Source organism: Balaenoptera musculus, chromosome 3 (assembly GCF_009873245.2).
Source record: "Balaenoptera musculus isolate JJ_BM4_2016_0621 chromosome 3, mBalMus1.pri.v3, whole genome shotgun sequence".
In the NCBI taxonomy this organism is placed as follows: domain Eukaryota; kingdom Metazoa; phylum Chordata; class Mammalia; order Artiodactyla; family Balaenopteridae; genus Balaenoptera; species Balaenoptera musculus.
This window is the reverse complement of record NC_045787.1, coordinates 724,326-734,124: the sequence shown is the minus strand read 5'-3', so window position 1 is coordinate 734,124 and position 9,799 is coordinate 724,326.

Here is a 9,799-nt window from a genome sequence, read left to right as displayed (position 1 = left end):
TCTTTTTGTTACTGGTTGACAGGTTGGTGAATTTTGGTAAAGTGGGCACACCCATGTAACAGTCACCCAGATCAAGAGACAGAACATCCCAGAACCCAGAGGCCCTGCCCCCTCCCAGGCACCATCTGTCCGTCCACCTGCAGTTCTGAAAGCACAGCTGGGTTTGCTGCTCCTGAGGGCACCTCCTGCTCCCGGCTTCCCGGGCTAAGCAAGGTCCCTGGGTTCTTCGTGCCTGCGCCCCGCTGTCTTCTCGCAGGAAGTGCCCCGTCCGTCCAATCTGTCCTCAACCTGCGGGACAGCGTCTGGTTTGTGCCGTTTCCACGAGTGCCGCTCTGAAGCCCGTCCTCGCCTCCTGGTGCACTCGGGACGGTACCCGGGGCAGATGACGCCCCCGGGGCGTGCACTGGCCCAGCCTGAGAAGACGCTGCGAAACCGCTTCCCAGAGGACTGAGCCAGCTACCCACAGGCCGGCCGCCAGGGATGGTCCACACTGTCACCAGTCACCGGCCTCTGAACCTTGTGGCCACAGTGACCCTGCTAAAGGCAGTGCATGGTGGCCTTAATCGGCATTCCCCCCAGGCCTGTGACACCGCTGTCCTCCTGTGAAACCCATTCAATTGTCCCCTGCTGGTGAGATGCTGGCCCCGTCCCGCTAACCTCGAGGACTTGGTCATGCCCTCTGGGACCCAGAGCTTCACAAGCCCCTTCCCGCTTAGCCTTGGCCTCCTGTCCTCTCAGGGTGCCTTTGACGAGAAGAAGCTCCCATTACAATGTTGTTGGATCAGCTCACCTTTAAAAGACTTTGCCCACCTCAAGGTCATGAAGACACCCTCTCACGTTTAATCCAGAAGCTTTAATGTTTTCCTTATGTGTTTAAGTCAATGATCCTCTTGTCACGTGTTGCGTGAGGGCAGCTGTTGTCCAAGAGTCCTTCTTGGGGGCGGGGGGGGACATGTCCAAACAACCTGGCACCTTTTACCCAAACTGTCACCCTTTCTCACTTCCTGCAGAGCTGCCCTTGCCATAAATGCTCATATCTGTGGTCTGTTTCTTCACTTTCCATCGTGTTCCTTTGATCTTTTTGTCCACTCTCTTCTCCAGGGCACACAGCCTTCATTCCTGAAGATGTATGATAGGTCTTACGTCTTCCAACTGTGTTCTTCAAGGATGCATACTTTGTGGGATAAACTTGCCAATTTCCACAGAAAACCTGCTGGGATTTTGATTCAAGTGCATTCAATCTATAGATCAATTTAAACGGGATCTTAACAATATTGAGTTTTTCAAACCATAAGTGTAGTACATCCCTCCATTAATGTAGGTCTTCTTTTTCTCAATAATGTTTCACAGTTTTTGTGGTTTTTTTGGCCACTCCACATTGCTTGTGGGATCTTAGTTCCCTGACCAGGGCTTGAGCCTGCACCCTCAGCAGTGAAAGTGCAGAGTCCTAACCACTGCACCGCCAGGGAATTCATTTTGTCGTTTTTTTGTGTGGCGGTCTTGGAGATCTTTCGTTACATTTATTCTTGCATTTGACATTTTTGAACACTCTTGTGAATGATATTTGTTCTTAATGTTTATCTTTTCATTGTGTATTGCTGGTACACATAACAACACAATTTTCATATCAAACTCTTTCTCTGACATGTTTAACCATTGCTTTTAAAAGATATTCTCAATAAAAAAAAATTTTTTTTTAAATTTATTTATTTGGCTGTGCCAGGTCTTAGTTGCAACACGCGAACTCTTAGTTGCGGCGTGTGGGATCTAGTTCCCTGACCAGGGATGGAACCCAGGTCCCCTGCATTGGGAGAGCGGAATCTCAGCCACTGAAACACCAGGGAAGTCCCATCGATACAAAATTATGCCAACTGAAAATGACAGTTTTAATTCATCTTTTCCCATCCTTTCACCTTTTCCTCTTTTACTTTTCTCACCTCAGTACGTCGTGTCCAGCACTGCACACAGATGGTAACAGGAGCAGCGGGCCTCGTTTCCCATCTTGGGAGAAGCTTTCAGTATTTCCCCACTCGGACCATTGAGTACGGTGGAGGCTTTTGTACAGACTCTTGTCCGGTTAAGGAATCTGCCTTCTATTCCGCGTGTGCTCAGAGGCCCTTGCATTTTGCTGTAACAGCTTTACTGAGGCGGAATTCTCACAAAGGACAATTCACTCCCTTTAGCATATTCACAGCGCTGTGCAACCGTCACAACAGCTGAGGTCAGAGCATTCTGTCACCCCCCAGAAGAAACCCGGCCTTCAGCTACTCCCCTCGTCACCCTTGAGGGGCCTTTTTTGTTTTAACGGTTGCCTATAAACTCCTTTTCCTTTGTTCTCTTAATGTGGTGAATATACAGCTTGATTTTTAACTTTGAAACAACCTCGCGCCTTCCTGGGATGATCCCAGGTTTTCCAGGAATCATTTGTATCCCTGGGTGCAGTTTGCCGCAGGTTAGCCCAGAGGTTTTACAGCTATGTTCCTTTCCAGAGGAGTCAGTCCAGAATCCCAGTTGCTCACGGGGCTCCTCCACCTCCAGAGCAGTCGTGGGTCACAAACAGCCCCACGCTCCTGCCAAGAGGAAGAAGAACAGCCTCTCTCTGCACTTTCACAACGATGGGGATCAGTGTCCTTAATCTTTGCCAATTTCATAAGTTTTTTAAAATGTAGCTGAAACGGACCAGATGGTTTGTTGATGCCTTTATAAAGTGGGTCCCACCCTGATCAATTTCGCGTCTTTTCTATCAGGTTCCATCTCAACGGGGCTGGCGGCCAGCTTCCTATTTCTCTTCCAGTTGTGTTTAGAGGACGCCCACCCTTCAAATCCTCGGGAAAATGAGCCGAGCTGTGCCGTCTCCCTGGGCCGGGCAGGACGGCGCCCGTAAGCCCCGGACAGCAGGGCCTCGGACAGAACTGACTATGCTTGAGTCCTGCCCTCCCGGCCGCCCCCGGGCTTTGGGCGACAGGCGGGGGGCCGTGTGGTCCCCTGATCCCCGCAGCAGTCACCTTTGCCTCTCAGGTGCTGTGTCCTCACGGAGGAGCTGATTACAAGGCCCGAGTTCCTGAGTCGAGGCCCCGGGACTCTCGGGACCTTGGATGCTTCTCCATCCCGTCCCCACCTCCCCCCACCCCGGGCTGGATTCACTGCCTTCTGGGCCCAGAGTTGAGCCCACAGCTTGGCGCCAGCCACCCCCGCCCGAGAGCCTCCTGGTCTTTATCTGTGTTTGCTCTGCGTTTGTCTTCTTAAGGGGAAGAGGGAGCAGAGCACTGTCTCTGCAGGAGAGAGACAGAGGCAGAGACAGAGACAGGGGGAGGGAGCCGGTGCCGGCTGTGCAGCCTCTGCACCTGCCGCACTCGCCCATCGCTCTCCGGAAGGGCCGCCCCACGGCCCGCTCTCCAGCAGCAGGACTCCCCCGGGCGCCCGCCTGAGTGCAGCTGGTACCCGGGATGCTGGCTTTGGACCCTTGCTCACCATGGTCGGCAGAGGCCAGAGTCCCCTGGAGTCCCATTCCCACCTGTTTGCTGACTGCTGGGTTATCTAGAGAACGGATTGTTACCAACCTGGGTCTCTGAGGAAATAACCCCAGATAAGCAGGGATGAGATGCAATGTGATTCTGCCTTTGTTATGATAACAGCTGCCCTCAGAGCTCAGCAGAGAGAAGTGGGAGGGGCAGGGAGGGTGCCGTGGTTGTCCAGGAGGCCTGGGGAGGGGGTGGTCCGCCTGGGAGCCCTGGGTCCACTGCACAGAGCCCTCTGACTTATTTTGTGTGGTTGGAAAAAGCAGACAAGGCATTAGCTACAGGGTCTAAAGAAGTTTTGTCAGGTCAGTAGTAATATGTGCACATTTATATTTTTATAACTTGTGATTATAAAAGTAATACATTTTTGTAATGGAAATGTGCAATGTAATTTGGAAAACGCAGGACAAATACAAGACATGGGTAAAAGCATTCATGATTTCACCAGCCATAGATGGTTGTAAAAAGCTAATTTAGCATTTTTCTTCTGATATGTATGTGTGTATATATATACGTGCATACACACGTATGACATGTATATCCTAACATATATTCATAATCGGTATCATTTTGCATTTTCCAGTTAACATATTGTGTTTTCCCACACTATAAAACTCACACTGCCCACTAGCCCCCGTGTAGGGACATATTAGAATTTTTATTACCCATTTTTACCAGTAAAACAGGTTTACTCAGGGACAGCAAAGAATTGCAGTCCTGGCCACGCAAGCGTGGGGAGCCGGGGCGTGTCCGGAGGACACAGGAGAGGACCTTCTTTTACAGGAAGCAGGGGAGTTGTGAGGGGCTTTTACACCCAGGGAGCCCATCGGAGGAAACAGGCTGTTCATTGGCTGAGCCGTTGCCGGGCGGGGTGAGGCTCTTTCCTCCTCCTGCTGGTGACCGTGAAGTGGCACCATTTCCTGCGGGAATGCAAGGCAGTCACCTCCTGCTGGCCTCCGCACCCACTGGCTTCCCGCCTCCCTGCTGGCTCGGGCTCCCTCTGCCGGGTCCCCATCTGCGTGTCCCCCCAGCTGGGACAAGGACTTCGCCGGCCCCTCCTAGGGGCTGCGTCACCTTCCACCTGCAGTGGAGGACGTCCGAGCCCTACCCTCTGCAGCCCAGAGAAATGGGCAGACGGTGGGCACAGGGGTGTCGGGGTCCCTGGCGAGAATGTGTATGGGGGTCCTCACGTCCAGCCACTTGACCCCCGGGCTTTGGGAGCAGAGGGGCGGCCTGGCCTGCCCTTCCCAGCGAGGCGTGAGCCCCCGCAGTCACGGCCCCCCTCCCCTGCTATCGCTAGCTCCGGCTGCTCAGGTCAAGTTGTTTTCACGCCTGGGCTCGTGATTAACCATCAACCTGAGGCAGTGACTTCTCAGCGGCCTCCCAGGCCAGTACTTTTCCAAGAGGCCCTGCACACCCCCGCGCCCCGCCGCACCCAGTGTCCCTGGGGGAAAATCCTGGGGGGTGGGGCAGTCCAGGGACCCCGCCTCTGCACCTGTGGCCCCTGCGGGGGTCCCCACAGGACCCCCACATGGCACCCCAACTCCCCCAGTCCAGGTCCCTTCTCCCCAAACCTTCTGGCCCCTCAGCTCTCTTCCAGCGCCCTCCCCAGCTCACCTCAGACCAGCCCAGAGCCCTCAGGCCCCTGCATGTGCCCCTCCCCCCAAAAGTCAGCCCCCTGTCCTGCATCCCAGCTCCCCCGGATGCTCAGAGCCTTTCCTCGGGCCCCACCGGATGCGCTCAGCAGACCCAGCCCTGGGGCTGCCCACGCCACTCGCCCCTCCTTACAGGGGCCCTGAGTCCCCTGGGAGTGGGGGGCAGGGCTCCTCACTTAGCACCTGGGGAGACCTGAGGCGCACAGAGATCGCACGGAGCAGGTCGGGGGGTCTGCTGTGGAGGGGCACCCAGGGCCGCCACGGAGGCCCCCGCAGCGCCCTCTGGGCCGGAGCGCGGGTATTGGCGGCCTGGGCAGCCGCACGTGAGCAAGAACCGTCATTCAGGGGGCATTTGGCTTGAGGAGCATTGCTGAGCTTCGACAGACAGGTGAGGCCCTGGTGCAGCTGCACCTCCAAACAGAGGTGCTCGGGAGGGAATGTAGTTTAGGGGGAACATTTTTATCACGAGAACACAGTTCGAGGTTCACCCAAAAGAACAGTTTTGGAACCGTTTCTGTGTGATCCCACAGCTCCCTGGGCGCCAGGGGGGCCCCTGCCGGGGGGTGGCCTGGATGCGTACGCCTGGGGGACACTGGGAGGGACACAGGAGGGGGGCTGCGAAGATGCCACCCCCGAGTGCCAGCGCCTCCTGAGGTGGGGGAGGTGACCCACCGCCCCTCCACTGCCGCCCCTGGAGGACAGACCTGGGGGCTCCTGGGTGCGGACGGGCCGACCTCAGGGATGCCCATGGTTGGAAGCCAAGAGCGGCTCTGACGAGGTAACTGAAAAGAGTTAGACGGAGAAGGAGGCTCTGAGCAGATCACGTTCCCAGCTCACACGGCGCGCAGTTTGCAAGAATTCGTGTACAGGAAAGTTAGTGCCTTCAGGAGAGCTGCCCGGGAAGGGAAGGAGGCGTGGAGATAAGCCCAGGCGTAGTCAGCTCGCCGGGGGCAGGGCTGGCGGGGGAGCGGCACACGGAGGTGGGCTCAGGGGCAGGCGGTCAGGCTGGACGCCAGGGTTGCGGACACCACTGAAAGCCTGAGGTGGGGGAAGGGAAGCAAACCAAGCTCTGGGGACCCTCCTGAGCGTCAGAGGGCCCCCCGGGCATGGGCCCCCCCAGAGCAGACTTGGGAAATTTGGAGGGGGTGCCGGGGAGAAGGTTCTAGAGCAGGAGGACCAGTGAGGGCTGGGCGAGGTTGAGGGTCGTGGTGAGCACAGCGGGCTGGTGGGCGCTGCGGCCGGAGAGCCCGGGGTGTCAGGAGCTGCCCTGCGCTCCCAGGGCTGCAGTGTTGGCCGGCCCGGGCTGGGGTCGGATGTGACACAGGCCTGGGTGTGGTCTTGGCTGGCAGCCGGGGTTCGGAGGGCAAGGTCACGGGGCGGGCAGTGCCTGAGTCAGCTCTGAACACGTGAGCGTCTGGCAAAAGTGTCAAGGAGCGAGGGAGCCTGACCAGAGTCTTCAGAGGAGGGACAGGTCGGAGGTCAGAGGTCGGAGGAGGGAGGAGGGACCGCACGGGCTGGGGTTTGGGAAAGGCAGGGTCAGCGGTGGCTAGGGAGCAGGGTCGACCCTCCGCCCTGAAGTCCACAGGGCCGGGAGAGGGACAGCCTCCCAGGAAAGCCCTTCCCCACCTGAGCGCTCACCTGAGCCAGGAGGGGCCCAGCTCACTCTGGGGTGGGGACGCCAGCCTCACGCTTCAGGTGGGGAAGCCAGACCCCTCCCCCCTGCCCCTCCCCGCCCTTCCCTCTGTGACTCAGTGGCAGGTGTGGCCTGCCCCCACCCCCCGGCCCTGGGACTCTGCCTGGGCGACAGCCACGGCCCGTCCCTTTGCTTCACCTTGACCCAGGGCGAGGCCCGGGCCCACCATGGACCCTCGGTCACCGTGGCTCAGACCCCATCTCGCCGGCCGCGCCCTGCTCAGAGCGCTGGGCCTCTGCCGGCCCAAAGGGCCAGACTGGGCCGTCCAGGAGGGCCGTCCCGGGATCCGCCTGACCCCCGCCCGGCGCTCCTGTCTGAAGTGCTGACAGGACAAGCTGGTCCCCTCTGCAGGGATGGTCCCCCCGCCCCAGCCCTCAGCGGGCAGGGGAAGGTGTGCAGGGTCTTGCTACCCCTCTCTTGCTGTCCAAGAACCCAGAGGGCCCGGAAGCATGGGTCAGCGGACGCCTCTACTCTGTGGGGGTCTCCTCCCTGACGGAGGGCCCTCGGGCCCCCACCTGCCACGGTGGTCCTGCCAGGGGTGCCGAGGCTCCTCCAGACCTCCCCTCGCCCCCTCAAACTCCGGACTCTGTCTGGAGTCAGATCCCAGGACACGCTGACCCGTCGGAGACGCTGAGCCCTGAGCCGTGCTTTCCCAGGATGCGAGCGCGGCAGGTGCGAGGGTCCAGCTCCGACATGGCTGACGGTCTGCCCGCGGCCGGCCGGGCCCTGCGCTGAGACCCCTCGCCGGAGGGTGGAGACAATCCCCCTGGAGATGACGCCTGGCGGCCTTCTCGGTGTTTTGGACGTGGTGAGACGGCTCCGACAGAACTGCAGAAACGCAGCAACGCGGCTGCTCCTGGTACCTCTTGCCTAAGGTTAGGAAGCAGCCCCCGCCTCGGTGCTTGCCCCGCACCTTGGACCCAGCAGGTGCCTCGTCTGTAGCTGCAAGTCATCCTGCTTACCGCGGGGCTGCAGGGCTGCCTGCTCTCTGCACGGCCAGCCCACCCCGCCGGGGTGCTGACCACGGGGGTCCCGCAGGGAGGGGAGAGCCTTCGGGACGCAGAGCACAGCCTTCCCCCTTGCTGGCCGTTCACTTGCGTGGAAGGAGCAGTGGCCAGAGGGACCGTCTACCCCAGTCCCTGGGCAACCGCTGCTGGTTTGGCTGCCGGCCGACCTGGAAGGAAGGTGACCAGGAAATTGGCAGCCAGATGGCCTGGGAGGTGCTTTGCTGACAGACCCATCCAGACGCACAGGGGCCAGAGGATGTTTGCGCCCGTGCGTGCTCCCCAGGGGGACCCAGGGCCCAGCAGGAAGGTGGACGACACGCCGCTCTCCGTGGGTGGACAGCCTCTTCCCGGCCCCTCTCCTTCCCGGAGGAGCTCAGGTCTGCGAAGCGGAGGCAGTGAGGAGGCCCGGCGCGTTGGAGGCTTGGCCTCCCCTCACCGAGGCCCCGCTGACTGCAGGGCGCCGTCCAGCACCGAGTACCCAGCAGGCCCCCTCTGCGGTCTGGAAGACGGTGGTAACGCGTCCTTGCGGGACAGGTGCGTCCACCAGCCTCCCCTGACCCGGAGGCTTTCTCACTCGCCCTCCCGTCTGCCTGAACGTTTATTCAGAGGATTCTCCTCACAGTGTTTCTGACCCCGAATCTTACTTCACAGCAAAGACTGAGGGATGGGCTCGTGCTCAGGGGGTCCCTGGGACACGTCCCGTCCCCCGGAAGCAGCTGACCCGAGGGAAAGCAGGACTGCACGCTGAAAGCCCAACGCTGGCGTGGGGCACAGCCTGGGGCTGGCGGGCTGCCCATCAGGGCTGACCTAGGGGACCCCCGTCTCCTGGGGCCATGGGGGGGTTGGGGGGTGAGGGTCACGCCCTTGCTGCTGTCCTAGTGCTCCACTTGCAAAATGCTGGTCCCCGCCCTGCAGTGGGAGGGAGCTCCCTCCAGGGACACCAGTGGGGCCGCTGCTCTGCCCGGGGCCTCTCTGGCCTCTGGGGCCTCCGAGCCACACGGCAGCTGGCTGGGGCGTGGCTCCTGGTCACCAAGGACCCCAGGGGTGGGGGAACCGTCTGCCTGCCCGGCCACTGTGGCAAACACTGCAGGCTGGCGGCTGAAAGAGCAGACATCTAAAGCAGCAGACATCTATTCTCTCGGTCCCAGAGGCTAGAAGTCCGATCGCAAGGTGCCAGCCCCGCCGGCTCCTAGTGAGGCCTCTCCCTGGCTGCAGACGCCCTTGTCCCCTGTGTCCTCGCAGGGCAGAGACAGAGCTCCCGGACCTCCTCTTACAAGGACACTAGTACTGTGGGATCGGGGCCCCTCCCCATGACCGCATGGGGAGGCCCCATCTCCAAATACGGCCACACTGGAGGTCAGCCCCCAGTATACGAACTTAGGGAGGGACACAATTCAGTCCACGGCAAGGAGAGTGTCTGGAGGCGTTCTCCGAGGTGCCTCCTTGCTTCCCTGGGGAAGGTAGGGGAAAGTTTCAGCACCCGTGCAGGCGGGACCCCAAAGGGCTGAGCTACTCAGGAATGAGAGACGTCACCGTCTGGGTCAGGACGGCACAGCTGAGCTGGGGTAGGCAGGGCCGGAAGGACCAGCGTGGAGAAAGGACGGAGCAAACCCCCACGGGCAGCCGGAGATCAGCTCCTCTGGCTCTGGCTCTCTTATTGTCCTGACCGCAGGGCTGTTTCTAATCCTTAAGCCAAGGCGGGTGCTGAGGCCGGGGGTTGGGGGGGGAGGGGGCACGCGGAGGCGGGACTTTGGAGGTCCTCTCAGGAGGGGAGGGCGCCCCGTATGCACAGTGAGGGGAGGCGGGGAATGGTGGTGGTGAAAGCATCAGCTTGGGGGGCTAAATTTGGGGAAAGAGAGTTTACAGAGGCCCAAGCGATGAGCAGGCAGGGTGGCCTGGCGGGGGGTGTCTGCGTGTTTCCCTCTT